The 14,823-nt window shown below is 37.7% G+C and overlaps 1 protein-coding gene across 3 annotated transcripts in view; it reads right to left on the bottom strand.

Moving 5' to 3' along the window:
- The window catches only part of Lclat1 (lysocardiolipin acyltransferase 1), a 153,804-nt gene that overhangs the window by 106,071 nt on the left and 32,910 nt on the right, over positions 1–14,823 (bottom strand). Inside the window, exon 2 of one of the 3 annotated variants that reach the window (XM_010604671.3) lies at positions 9,710–9,788. The exons of 1 other annotated variant lie outside the window; for it this stretch is intronic. The gene's annotated coding sequence lies outside the window, so the exon portion shown is untranslated. Of the gene's footprint in view, positions 1–9,709; positions 9,789–14,515; positions 14,618–14,823 lie in introns of those variants that run through there. One more of the 3 variants, XM_010604672.3, reaches the window with a different exon arrangement.

The raw sequence follows: 14,823 nt of genomic DNA, 5'->3' as shown, positions 1-14,823 counted from the left end.
TGTAAGACTTGAATAGGCTAAAGTGACTCCATGCTAATAGACCAGACTGTGCTTCTTCATATGCTAATTGCTACCTTGGTTAACAGCCCGCCCAGGGGCAAATGGTTTGACAAAAGGTGACCCTAGAACATTTCCTGCATAAGATAAGCAATGTGTTTGCAGTCTTGTTCTGTGAATTCCCTGACTCTTTGTTTAGAAAAACCTTATAAAAAGTACCTCAGCCCCTGAGCAGTTGCCTCTCTGAGCCACCTGGCTCCGGGAGTGCCATCTGGCCAGACTAATAAAGGTCTTTTACCATCTAGGCTGGTGTGTTCCTTCCTGGGTTTCTCGGTTCTCTGTCGTGTTCCCGGAGCCTCGCTGGGTGTTAGGGCCCAGCATCGTGGAGGCCTTTTTGGCTGTTCACGCTCCGTGGAGTGGAAGTGAGACTTTAGGTCTTACACATGTATGTGTTAATATTTCTTTTTCACCCACCTGTAATCTTTAAAATTTATCCATTTTAAAAAACTTTTCATAATCAATTAATTATTCTTGTGATAAAATGGGCTCTTTTTGCAATGAAGCACCAATGTTTAACTGCACTTACAGGAAGTATAGATTTCACTTATAAATGTTTAACCATTTTAATTAAATCATAGTGTGGCATTATATATAAATATAAAACATTATTAAATTTGGTAACTGTGGTACACTGTACCTTTGGTAATGTGCAGTAAATATCAAGATAACAATTTAAGTTTATTCTGTGGTTCATACTGTTAGGAAGGAATTGGTAATGACACACAGAGAGGAGGCAGAATGGAAGTAAAACAACAAAAGTTTACTCCACTGACAGGGGTTAATCACACCTAATGGCAGTGCCCTGATCCACCCAGTACTGGGCTACAACTCCCTCTTTTATAGGGTTTTACAGCCTTGATCTCATTCAGGTGGTTAACTTTCATTTTCACAGTTCACAATGCTGATATTCAAAACAGGGTGGTGAGGCAGTTGCATTTCAACCTGGATATAACACTTCTTTGTTAGAGGAAATTACCTTTAAAATTCATCTAGTTATCTATTCTAGCCCAGGGGTTGGGGGCACATCTGGTCAGCAAAGTTAACAATGGTTCTTTTCATTTACAAAACTTTTGAGCAGAGACTAGATGCCTCCAGTGCCTGTTTATTCTGAACTAAACAAAGGAAAAGGCAGAAGTTATTTTACATGGTGACATTTCCTAGGTGTTTTGCTAAAAAGCTTTCTCTATCAATACTGCTAACCTAAAATGGCAGTCAACAAAACACTATGCTTCTTTTTAAAGAATATATAATTTTGTAATTTATATTTTGAAAGTATAATACTATATACAGGTGTTACAATTCTGAAGCAAATTTTTAATACCTTGTACAAAAATTATTCTGAAGTTTAGAACTGCACAGGAATTTTGTGAACTTATGATTTAGACCTAAAATATCCCCTCCAAATGCTGGTATGATAGTACAACTATCATCCCTGCACAAAGGCAGGAGGACTGCCATGAGTGCGAGGCCACCCTGAACTACATGGTGAGACTGTCTCAAAAGTAAGAGGAGGATGCGGAGGGGGAGAGGGAGGGGAAGGAAGAGGGAGAGGAAAGGAGGAGCTTGACAGGAAAGGGTGGATTCTTGTCCCTGGTTCTTCTCCTTCTCCGCTTCTATGCTGCAAGGTGATCAGCTTTCCTCCACTAGCCCTTCTACCACATTTTCCTGCCCTGAAGCCAACCTACCAAGTACTAAATCCTCTAAAAACCTTGAGGCAAAATAAATCTTTCCCTCTTTCAGTTGCAAGGATTAGGTATAGTATTTTGCCTCAGTGACAGAAAAGTGACTAAACAATGAGGAAGCTCAATGTCTTTTTAATAACCTTTAACACAACAAACATACAGCACACAAAAACTTAGGGGTACGGAGCAAAAATGGGTTATCAACTTCTGTAAGAGAAAAGTCCAGTTACATAACGGTAAATTAAATATATAATCTTTTACAATCCTTTAAAAAGACATACCATTGAAAAGTAACTGCAAACACTGCCATTTAACATTATTTTTGTATATTTTGTATAATTTGGTACTTTTTAAAAAAAGCTATCAGAAAAAAATAGCTTTAAAATGGCCTATTTTACACCCAAATACAAAGAAGCAAACTGCAGATTATCTTGAAAAACTATGCCTACTTCAAGTGTAATACAACAACTTTTTCTGAAAAAACAAAAAAAAGCAAAGAAAAAAACCTTCCTTCACTCAGTCCACTAACTTCCTAATTCACAATGTGAGTCTAATTCTGACACTTGCCCATGGTATCAAATTATCTCTGGTTTAAATGGCTGCAAAACCAAACAACAGAAGCCAAGACAGGGCCCAGCGGGGCTCCTCATTCAGCTGCACACATTATTCCTGGAGTATGACAGTGTGGGAGGATAGCCTCACAAAGGTTGATGACATCTATTAGGGATACCTACATGCTCTTGATCAAGAAGGAACCACATTTCTCTTCAGAGTCTCTCATGATTTTCCTCAGAAGCCAAGTGTTAACAACTAGCATCACTCTCACAGGAAGCTAAGTGCACAAGCAAAAGCAATGCACTGTGATAAATACCGTAACAGGGGTATGTGTGGTGTGCAAATGGTGTTAGGGGCAGGGGAAGACACACTCCACAAAGAAGGATTAAAGAAGACACTGGCCTTTGGACAACAAGTAGTTGGTGGGGCAGAAAACTATTTCAGGGAGTAAAACAAAATATGCAGAATCACAAAAATTTGAAACATCAAAGCTTAGTTAGTAAACTGCTCATTAAATATTACTGAGATACAGAGGTACAGGGTACGAACCAGTGGCCTGCCAGAAACTACAAGGGTGAAAGTTGCATATACCCAGTTCAGAAGGGCCACGAACACCACCTTTAGTCTGTCCCCAGTAGGGCTGGGAAAAAAAACTAAAGCATATGACTCATGTTTTAGGGTGAATGTAGAAGTGGTACAGACTGGATCAGTGTATAGACTGGTTTTGTTAAGGGCCTTCTCTGGACTTTATAACAATACACGGGACTTCTGGCAAAACTCCCAGGTGTCAAAGATGCTGATATGAGAAGTCTGTGAGCCAGGACAGACAGACCTCAACAGAAGCCCAAGAGCTCCATGGTGAGGTACTCGTGACCGCCCTCCCTAGGTTGTCACTACATCCCTACAGTGGAGGGACAGGGGGAAAAAAATCTCTCTGAAGCTTCTATTAACACAGAATTCTGAATATCAGTAGTTCTTTGAGCACATAATATTTGCCAGGCACTTTCCAGAGGGCTCTTGGTACTTACACGTTTAACCCCTACAGATTCAACTATTTATGAACATCCCAAAGGCCCATGACATGGAAGTAATCCATAATTTTGCTGAAGTTCAGCAAGGCTAGTATCAAAAAAGAGAGATCATTTTAATAATTAATAACTGTGCAGTATCCTAATTCCCAAAGGGCCTTTTTTGTAGTTAACTTCATATGTGCTTCCTGGGGGGAGTGATGAGCTCTAGTGTGGGTTTATAAATACACAGTTTCAAGAGGACCTTACCATATCTCTTGATTCTGTCACGTGTGTCCTAAAACAGGCACTTTACATTCTCATCTAATCCAAACAAAAGCCTCAAGTATAAGTACTGATTATAGTAGTGGCATTTACAGGTTAGGAAAATGAGAGCTTTGGTTCTCTTAATTAAAAGTCCCCGACACTGTTTATACTGAAATAGTTGTGATAAAAGACCGAGAGCCAGAGGCATTCATAGAAAATAAAGTGGAGAGAATACGGAACTAGGGACAATAAAAGATTTAAATTAGACAAAAAAAAAAAATGAGTAAAGAAAATATGTAAGAATAGTTTTAAGTAACTGCAAATTCATTTATTCATAAGATGAGAGGTCAAGTACCTACAAAACCAGCCAATCTCATTATACTGAAGTTCTATTTCTTCTATTCTGCTCTACTAAATATGAAGCTCTGGAAACTCCCCATGCTTTTCAAGAAAATAGAAAAATGAAAAACGTATATTTAAATACAAAAATATATTTTTGTGTATTAAATAAATTTTCCATAGATTTTCTAATAAAAAACTCTGTTTCTCATTCTTTGTAAGATAGGCTCACTAGTGATCAGTGAAATAAAAAGTGAAACACCATTTTCCTTCTATTTTATTAGAAAAGTACAAATATTTATAATACTTAACATAAAAGTAGTTCTCTGTTCCACGTTAGGTAAATGACAAGAAAGTATTTGTCAGCTGGAAGTGATGCAGCACGCCTGTAATCACAGCACTCTGGGAGGCAGAGGCGGGAGGATCACAAATCTAAGCCCAGCCTAGGCAACTGAGCAAGACCCTGTCTCCAAATAATAAAATGTAAGGCCGTAGTGCTGCCACAGAAAGTGGCCCCTGCCTATAACCCCAATACTTGGAAGGTTGAAGCAAGAGAACTGAGAGTTCAAGGGCAGCCTGGGCTACAAAGCAAGACCCTGTTTCAGAGAAAACAACAACAACAAAAGAGTAAGTATCTAATTTTACTCTCTCAAAAAACATTACTAATACTATAATAAAAACTTTTTAAAATTCTATACCTACAAATAAAAATACCCAACCCTCCAAAAAAGAGACAACATTTTAAAAGCCAGAAAGAAAACAGGAAACCAAGTGTCACCTTGGCAGACCTAAAAAGGCCAATAAAATTTAAAAGTTCAGATGAGGAACTGGCAGCACAAGGTACTTCCTGACACAAACAGGGATAAGGGGAAGCATGCCAATGAAGAGGATTAGGTTTTTAGACCTCTTTCTCTTCCCACCACTTTGAGTTAACAGCCATCCCTACCCCACCATAAACCCACAATTCCAGTCTCTGCTGAAGGCAGGGCAGGCCTCTTGATTAGGGTAGGAACACTGGTGGGGGCACCGTTATTCGCTCTAAGAAGAGTGGAATTCAGTGAGCTGAATCCTGTATGCTGAGATTTCAGATTACCTCCCCCGACTGTCAATAAAACTGTTAGTACTGGGCCAACGCCGTCCTTTCTGCAAGGATAAAGAACAACTGAGGTCCAATGGGGTAGCCACCCGCTGCATCGTACCTATGGAGCAGTTCAAATGTGGCTGGTGCTACCGAGGAACTGAAGTTCTAATTTAATTTTATTTACATTTAAATGGCCACCTATGGCTCGTGGCTAGCATACTGAACAGATCAGTATGCTAGAGAGAAAAATGGAACCACTTCTCTGGGACTGAATGGGCCATGAACATGAAAACATGAACAAACTAGGGGGTTCCCTAACAAATGAGCCATCCAAATCACCCCATAGTGAAGCCCAAAATTCAGAAGCCTCCCCACATGCAAGGTTTTAATTGTCATACTTTTTATGTGAGCAGAGAGAGGGCATCTAAGGAAATACTTTAATATGACAGTACAGACTAAAACAAACAGAAAAAAAATGGAAGGAAACAAACTACCCAGGGAGAAGAAATTCGAAGAAATTATCTTTAATATTTCTTGGGAAGACAAGCAGTGTACCATATCCAGGAAACAATAATAGAATGTTCTTGTGAGGAAATAAAATCAGACAAAGAAAACATTCAGAGAATAAAAATAGCTATTGAAAATTTAAGACAACAAAAATATTTACCCAAACTAAAAATTTACCAAGAGTTAGAAAATAAAGCTAAGAAATCCTCTAAAAAGTCAAGGAGAATGTAGGAAGAATATGAGAGGCCAGGACAGAAGTTCCCATACACAAAATACAAGTTCCAAAGAGTGAGTGGTGAGAAATTAAGGGGGAAGAAATTACCAACACATAACCCAAGAAAACTCGCCAGAACCACAGAAAAAGGTATTCCACCTTAAAAGAGCTTACTGAAAGCCAGATAAAGGATGAAAACAGGCACCCACCAAGGCATCCTACTGTAACTTTTAGAATAGCAGAGACAAAGAATATTGTATAAAACTTCTAAGGGAAAACAGGTCACATACAAAGGACCAAAAGTAAAACTGGCTTTGGTCTCTCAGCAGCCATATCAGAAAAAACATGAAGATAAAAAAATGGCCACGAAATTTTGAAGAAAACTATTTCTACTAAGTCACTTATTCAAGTGCTAGAATGGTTATAAAACATGATGATGCATGCCAATGTCTGTTACTTCTCATACAAACTTTTTCCCAAGAAGCTACTGAAAATGGGTTCCAGTAAAACAAAGGAGTAAATAAAATGGGAAAAACAGAAAACAAGACATTCAACATAGATGAGAGATCAAAAGAATCTCAAAGATGACCCTGAAGCGAGATCACAGCAGGGCAGTCATGGGAAAGACAGAGAAGGCATTCAGTCCAAACCCAGGGAGGGGTATTCGAAGAAAGCCTCCTGTGTTCCCAAAATTCTGGTTGCTGGATACACAATCTTTCTGAGACAAGAGCAGAATACCTTGGAGAACCTGTCAGAAATCTTAACCTGTACTTTTTTTGCTGGCCATGTACTAATGTAATTCCTGTTCTCCCTTCCACACACAAGCTTCCTGGTCAACTGATGACACTCATGTCACAGTCTTCTGCTGGACCCACCTAGAGAGAGAACTGGAGAGCCAACACCTGCAGAGCACTGCCAGGTGCACGGGCTATGGAGAGCCCTGTGTCTGAGGGTTCACTTGTGTGCACATGTGCTTCCCCTAAGAGGATCTGGTTCACTCTTTGGAACTCAAGTCAAGTGACCACCCAGACACTGCACCTCTGGGAACCTCTAGCTAATGGTGACAGTGTCAGAGTATACTTCTCAGTTTAAAAAAAATAAAATAACAAAACCAAACTCTGTGTGTGTGCACACATGTGTGTATCTCACAAAGGTATGATCAGAAAATAGTGATTGGGTAGTTATTTAAATTTTTAAAAAATTTAAAAGACACATTGCCAGTAGTGCCCCTCAAAACATTCTTCTGCACTTTGAATACATGTGATCAAGTATTCTAGTCACTCTCCTGTTTGGTTTTTCTGAAGCAGGGTTTTGCTTTGTAGCTCAGGCTGGCCTTGAACAGTCTACGTAGCCTCAGCTGGCCTCAGCCTCCCAAGTTCTAGGACCTAACGTATGCACCACCACACCCGGCCCTAGCCACTTTCTGAAATAGTTCTGAAAGTCCTCTTTCATGACTGTCTTCAGTTGTACTGTCCTGGACGCCTCCATGTCCACAAAAGTGTTTAACTTTCATGGTCATTTTGGGGACAAGTCAGAAGTCACATGGGGCCAGATCAGGTGAATAAGGTAGACAGAGACATGATATGTTTATTTGACAAAAATTGCCATAAATGTTTGAGACTCTGTCGAGATGAATATATTGGAGAAGTTTATGTTTTCTAAAACTACTCCAAAATAAATAAGCAACGTGTTGGTTTTGAGAATACAAAACCAAGGACATAAAATGAAAATGTGAACACTAATGTTAACTACTGAATATATATGTGTAATAGCATTGCAAAAGGATCACTTTGCAATGAAAATAAAAATGTATAAACATTTTTATTACACAAATACAACCTGATTACTAACATTATTTTACAATCTGAAGGCACTTAACTGTTCTTTAAATATGTAGTTGCAGACAGATGCTCTTTAGGCACTAGTCTTTGCTAGATCCACCCCGAGACACATTACATTGATTTAGTTTTTTCACAAACATAAGCAAAGTATTTGAGCTGATTAATTTCTCTTAAATCCACATATGCACATTAATTTGAACAGCCCCACTCTGATGCATACTTCTGTGTCTTCTCTGTAATTTCTGCTACAGAGTTTATACAAGCCTTTCTGTATACCCAAGGATCCACATAAAGTTTTTTCAGAACTTGGTAACACAGCACAACTGTCTTGCCTCATGAAACAATAATGTTCCTTTATTCCCCCAATGAGAAGAGCATTTGTTTTCCTTTTCAGTCTTGAAAGTCAGAAAGCTCATTGCTAAATTTAACACTCAATTCTAGAAACAAAGATTATGGTTATTATCACTTTCTTCTTTTATAATCGTTTTTTTCTCAACAGCATAATCTCGTTTTTATAAACCTCTTTAAAGAAATAGAATGTCACATTAATGATCTTATTCATCTTTATTTCATTAATTTCAAACCTGAGTCTTTTAAAGAATGATGTGAAGAAACTACTAGAAATTTTAATTTTAAAGTTTACAGTAGCTAGGCGACCCACACCTGTAATTCCATCATTAGGAGGCCAAGGCAGGAGGACTGCTGTGAGTTTGAGGCCAGCCTGAGTCACATAATTCAAAGCCAGCCTAAATTATATAAGTAAGGCCCTGTTTCAAAAAATTGTTTTAATTTAAAAATTTTACATTAAAATATATTCTGAAAACAAAGCTCACACCTCTTTAATCATGAGAAACAACAAGTAACAAATATAAGCCAAAAAAAACTTAAAATACATTTCTGTAGCAATTAAACATTCATGAGGCATGCAGAGGAAGCTGAAAGGACAGCATAAAAGAGTTTACTGGAAAAAAGAGGAAATTGTAAGAGCTATATGGGAAAAAGACAATATAACAGAAAATTAGGGCTGGGGAGTTAGCTCAGTGGTTCTGCCACCTGCCTCACAAGCACAAGGTCCTGAGTTTGATCCCCGGTACAAAAAAAAAAAAAAAGAACAGAAAAGAAACAAGATATAGTTTCTTTATTCTTAAGCACTACAGGCAAATACTACTTTTCTAGACACCAAAAGAAAGTACAAGGTAAGCAAGCATTTTAACTGACAAGGTCTTAGAAGAAATCAAATGACAGTTTACTAATTCTGATAAAATACAAGAAGACAATTAAAGAGCAGAATAGAGACAAACATTTTTCCAAAATGAAGCAAAGAAGAACTTTCCATAATCACTCGGTCAACAAGCTTGTTAACTCTCTGGGGAGAAGTTCACTCGAGTTCTGAGAACTCAATAAGGGTGTCTAGGGTTATGTCCAAAGGACATGACTTAGCTCTTATTACCTATCTCTCAAGTTTTGGTGAAGAAGAAACCAAATACATCCACATAAGATATACCTATATAAATATTATATATATGAATATTAGACCTGTTTTCTAAACCTTGACATATTATTTTACTTTAAATGTATTCAAAAGTTAATAAATAGAAAGAAGGCTGTAATTCTATTATCTAAAGTTCAAAATAGGTAACAACTTTGTAATGTTGGAAATATGATTAATGGTATCCCAGGGAGATGTAAAGCCAGTGTAATATTGGGGAGGGGTGCCAGGGGCTTCTGAGATTCTGGTAATGTTCGATTTCTTAATTTGCTGCTAGGTGTACTTGATGTGTTTATTTAAAGAAAAGTGAAGTGTGGACTTGTGATTTAAGTACTTTAAGTGTGTGGTATATTTGGACAATATAAAAGTTACATGTAATCACTTAAACTGGATACTTTGTAAATAACTCAATTAGATATATGGAGTTTACAGAAAAAAAATACAAATGGTCAATAAATATATAAAGAAATGTTTGACCTATTATTTTTATGAGAATGCAAATTAAAACAACGAAGCACCTTTTTTTTTGTCCCCAGGAGACGGGGAAAAAACGTCTGTTTTACCTGTGATACTGTAAAAGTCACTGTTGATGTCCTTGCCTTCACAGCTGGGAGTTTGAAGTAGTCACCTCAGAGGGCAAACTGGTAAGGAGCTATTACAATACACCTACCATAACTAAGTCCTTCTTCGTATCTGCCCCACACAACACTCAACATGCATAGAACGAAGATGCTTCACTGCTGTACCACCTAACAGAAAAATAAGACACATCAATGTCCGATGGTGGAGAAGAGCTAAATAAACTGGTACATGGAAACACTACGGAGAATGAGTTCGCATTGTGTTATCTAACCTAAACAGCTCTCCAAAACTTACTGCTAATAGAAAAACAATGTGATACCTTTCTTGGAACGGGGGGAAGCATCCCCCAATCTCCTGATCTGAAATGGTTAATGTCATTGAACAAATGTAGGTGGGTACAGTGGCGCACACCTGTAGTCCCAGTTACACAGAGGCGGAGGCAGAAGAGTCCTTTTAAGCCAAGGAATTGAGGGCCAGCTCAGGCAACACAAAAAGATTCAGTCTCTAAAAGCAAAACAAAACAAGTGTACAAAAATCTGTCTAGTAAGATGGCTGTTGAAGATATATATGGTTAACTCTTGGACACACTGTAACTGCAATTAACTGTGGCTAAAGGGAACTGAACCCTTCCATAATGCTTTAAAAAGAAAATATTTCCATTTGTTACTTTTATAGCAAAGGTTAGAGATAGAGCAACTTAAGCATAGCCAAAGTCACTTTTCAGTAACTCCTATGTTTTCATGATCCCACAATCAAGGCAAAAATGGTAAATGTTAAGGCAGAAATAACTTTTACCTCTTAGCCAAATGACTACTTATCATATTCCCAGCTCAAAATAAATTTTTACAAACAAATTAAAATTAGTGAAACATAAGTTGAGATAGGAACGACAAAAGTCCACTTGCTAAATCACAGAGGATGCTGGGCCTGACAAAGGTCACTCAAACCATCATTCAATTTATTTCACAGTATTTCCCTCCATCCCCTTAAAGTTTGAGCTCATATTTGGTTTCCCCTTCATGAGACACAGAGCTAGCCAGTCAAATGCACAACTGGAAAACGAAGTGACTGATGGATGCATAAAGACTGTCAAAGCAAGAAGTCTACTGAAACTAAATCCATACATACACAAAACCCGAACCTATGAATATATATTTCAAAAGTTATTTAAGGATAAAGTTCTAGCACAAAACAATTGTTTAAAAAGTTATGAAAAAACAAAACAGACATTTCTGCCTATATCCCTTTTATTTTAGTCAAAAACATACTCAAAGGAGAGGAAAAAAGTTAAAATAATCTGTCTATATTTACCAAGTTATTTCAATCAGCTCATTTAAACAGAAAATAAACACAACAGAAGTCATTCCTCAATCATTAAAAACCCATAAAATACTTTCACTATCAAATAGGGATGGTTTTCAGACCAAGAATAGTAACTGAACTGTGAACTCCTATGTGATATCATCTGTGGGGGGGGGGTAGTTCAAATTTTAAGAAGAGAAGGAGAGAAACAAGAATGGACATTGTAAATTCCAAATTAAGAAAAAAATCAGGAAATGTGACAGTTTTTAAAATCTTAGAGGCCCACAGCTAGAATTAAAATCACAGATCTCGTGATTAACGATCTCGTGACCTCAGACAATTCTCAGCACACCAGTGAAGCAAAGGAAGCGTGGAGAGACCAAGGGACCTGACGTGCACTCACAGTGCCAGAGCTGGGAGTAAGGGTGGCTGAGACCTCCCGTCTCCTGCAGACCTTAGAGAGGGATCACGGAAGGCAGCCCCATGGAGAGGAAATGAACAAAAGCCTGGGCCTGGATGAAGGAGAGGGTTAAAGTAAGACAAAAGGTGAAGATGAGAATCCAACCTCTGGACACTGTTGTTCTTTATGGTACACACTGCACAGTGACTGTTTAGTGCCCAGGCAGTTTTTCCAAATTCTCAGGATATCTTTTGCCTTGTTGCCCCCAAATTACTTCAAACAATATGCATTATCAACAGAAGCAAGACTTTTTTAAATGAAATGCCACCAATATTTTTCTGTGTAAATGGCAAGCAATTTCCTGTTATTATACAAAGTTTCCCCCCAAAACATGAAAGTTAAAAACCACATATACCTACAATAAATGGAACATACTACATGAAACCATTTTAGAAAGTGATTAAGGTAACTACAAGTTGCCTCCTGGCTCTTATTTAAGAGACTTCCTTCCTTTTGCATTTATTATGGTCTTGAAAATGTTAAATATAGTTATACTATGACCCACCGGCTCCACTCCTAGATATATATGTACACATACATGTATATATTATATAGACACATGTATACATATATAAATAATATATACAGACACACATATATCTCAAAGTGAAATGAAAACACAGATCCACACAAAAAAATGTATATAAATGTTTGTAATAGCACTATTAATAGTCAAAAAGTGGAAACCAACCAGGCAGGATGTTGCACACCTGCAATCCCAGCAGTCTGGGAGGCTGAGGTGGGAGGGTCACAAGTCCGAGCCCAGCCTGGGCAACTTAGAAACTTGAGAGACACTGTCTCAAAATAAAAAATAATAGGAGGTAAGGGTATAGCTCAGTATGAAGGCCCTGGGTTCAACCCCAGTACAGCAAGAAAAAAAAAAAAAAAAGTGGAACAACCTAAGTGTCCTTCTTCTGCTGCATGGAATAACAAGAGTGGTATAGGTCTCAGTGGGCATTATGGAATGAGAAAAGGAATGAGGTACCAATGCATGCTGCTGTAACATGCACCGACTTTAAAAATACTATGCTAACTGAAAGGTTCTTTTAACTCTCCAAATGCTACACTATGTAATTTTCATTCATGAAACAAATTTATCAACAATCTCAGTGACAAGCTGGAAAGATAAATCACACATAAGTTGGAAAGTCAAAGCTATGAAACTCTGAAGAAAAGGCAGAAACATATATATTATAGACCATGTTATTATATTGTTTATATTTATTTCTATTAGATTTTATTTTATGAACAGTTGAAATTTCTTTTTTCTTGAGATTTCTTATTACTTAAAAATTCGTAATAAATACTTCACATTTACTACCTCCTTTTTAATGAGTATAAATACAGTCAATTTCTTATTCAAAGCATTTCAGATTGAATTCCATTAACCATGGAATTCTCTGCAAATGTTACAAAACACTTTTCTGACTTATTCTGAACGACAATGATTGGGTTTCAGTTTATATATAAAAGTATAGTTTGTACAAATAATAGCAGGGTTAATATCTGGAACATCTGCTTTACTATTAAAACATTTCTGCTGTGACTCCTTTTTTCCCTAGACTAGCAAAAATTAAAATAAATAACAGATGGAGATGGACCCTAGCACTCTCTCCGTGCACTTTAAAGAGTTTCGTGCGGCACATTGTTACCAGTGACAAAAACATAAATGGAGAAAGGAATATGAAATTCAATAAAAACTGTTCATTTGGTAATAAAAGCTCATGAGGTCTAAAGAAAGACAACTGATGTTCATTAAAACAAAAGACAGTAAGAACAAGGAGATAAATCTTTTATAAATGGAAAGAAGACCAAGAGAAGGTGGGGGGAGGTAAAAAAGAATTAGGATGTGTGGTGAACATGTACTAACTCCCCACGATGAATGTAATCATTATGTACTGCCAGTATGTACTAATAAAAAGTAAAAATATTAAAAAATAAAAATTACTTATGAGCCAGGCATGGTGGTGCATGCCTGTAACCTCAGCACTCAGGAAAATGAAGCAGAAGGATCACTGTCAGTGCAAGGCCAGCAAGGGCTACATAGTGAATTCAAAACCAGCTTGAACTACATATTGAAAACCTGTCTCAAAAAAAAAAATTTTGTTTATAGAACCTAGAAATGTAACCATGCTATTTGAAGATAAAAGGAGAAAATTCTCAGAACTGCACAATGCACACATTACAATATTACGGCAGACATCCCTGAAAATTCATCTACTTAAAAACCACGCAGCCTATCAAACTGCCTATGGTCTATAGTTCAAAAGAGGCATTAGAGTAATAGTCTGTGAACTTTTTAGCCTGGAAACACTTGATACAGAAATCTTACCGAGAAGACACATGTTAAGCGCAAACAGCAGCTCTGTGTCAGAGGTGCCCCTCACCAGCAGATCCCTCTCTGCTCTCTCAAATCTTAAGAATGTCATTTGAGCTCAGCTCAGATGAGACAACAGACCCAGATTTACTTCCTTTTTTTGGTACCGGGGATCGAACTCAGGACTGTGTGTTCTTGAGTGGCAGATGGCAGAACCACTGAGCTAAATCCCCGGCCCCTAGAAGATTTACTTCTGATAGTTTCCTTTCCTTTTCTTACTACTAGGACAATTTCTTCTCTCTACTGCCTGGTGGTTTATTCATAGAATCTTCACTTAAAAGTTAGACACAAAATTTTAGAGGTAGAACAGGCAGGGCAGGACATCCCACCCAGTCTGATCTCTTTCTGGGGTACTTGGATCTTTACAAACTGGTTGCTTTAAAAATATGCCTTTTTTCAGAGATCATCAAAAGACATGAGAGGGAAATCCCACAGAAGGTAATTTACATCTAATATTCCAATTCTCACAACTCTGGCAGGTAAGAAAAAGTATACTCATTTTACAGTTGCAAAAATAGGCTCAATGCTCACTTCAGAAGCACATATACTAAAATTGGAAAACAGGCTCAGAAATAGTCAGACAGGCCCAGATCATGTAATTGACAAGTGGCAAAGGCAGGACTTAAACCCACAAGGACTTAACTCCAGGGCCTGTGCTCTTTCCAATAAAGGACTGACTTCACATTTGTGTAGCAGAAATTCCAGGCTATGAAAGAAAAGAGGAACCCATGACATGGACAGACAGGAACATCTACCTTGTCTCCAAAATAGGAACAGAATTGATAGTATCTCCTAAGATGAGCACTCTAAGTTCTCAGCATCACCGAGATGGGGCTGAAGAGAATGGTGGTAACCCACTGAAGAGAAAGAGGAAACAAAATGAGCAAAACACCAACAAAGCAAAACCCAATTTAACTGATCAACGTAAATAAAGTTTAATGAACATGTAATCAAACCGTGGGCATGGTGGCATAGCCCTGAGCTACATAGTGAGTTTAAGGCCAGCCTGAACTACATACTGGGACCTTGTCTTAAAAAAACCAATCAATCAATCAATCAATCA

The sequence above is a fragment of the Fukomys damarensis genome, unplaced genomic scaffold (assembly GCF_012274545.1).
Source record: "Fukomys damarensis isolate Sample0158 unplaced genomic scaffold, DMR_v1.0_HiC HiC_scaffold_2, whole genome shotgun sequence".
NCBI classification, from domain to species: domain Eukaryota; kingdom Metazoa; phylum Chordata; class Mammalia; order Rodentia; family Bathyergidae; genus Fukomys; species Fukomys damarensis.
This window is presented reverse-complemented; position numbering and strand designations above follow the sequence as displayed.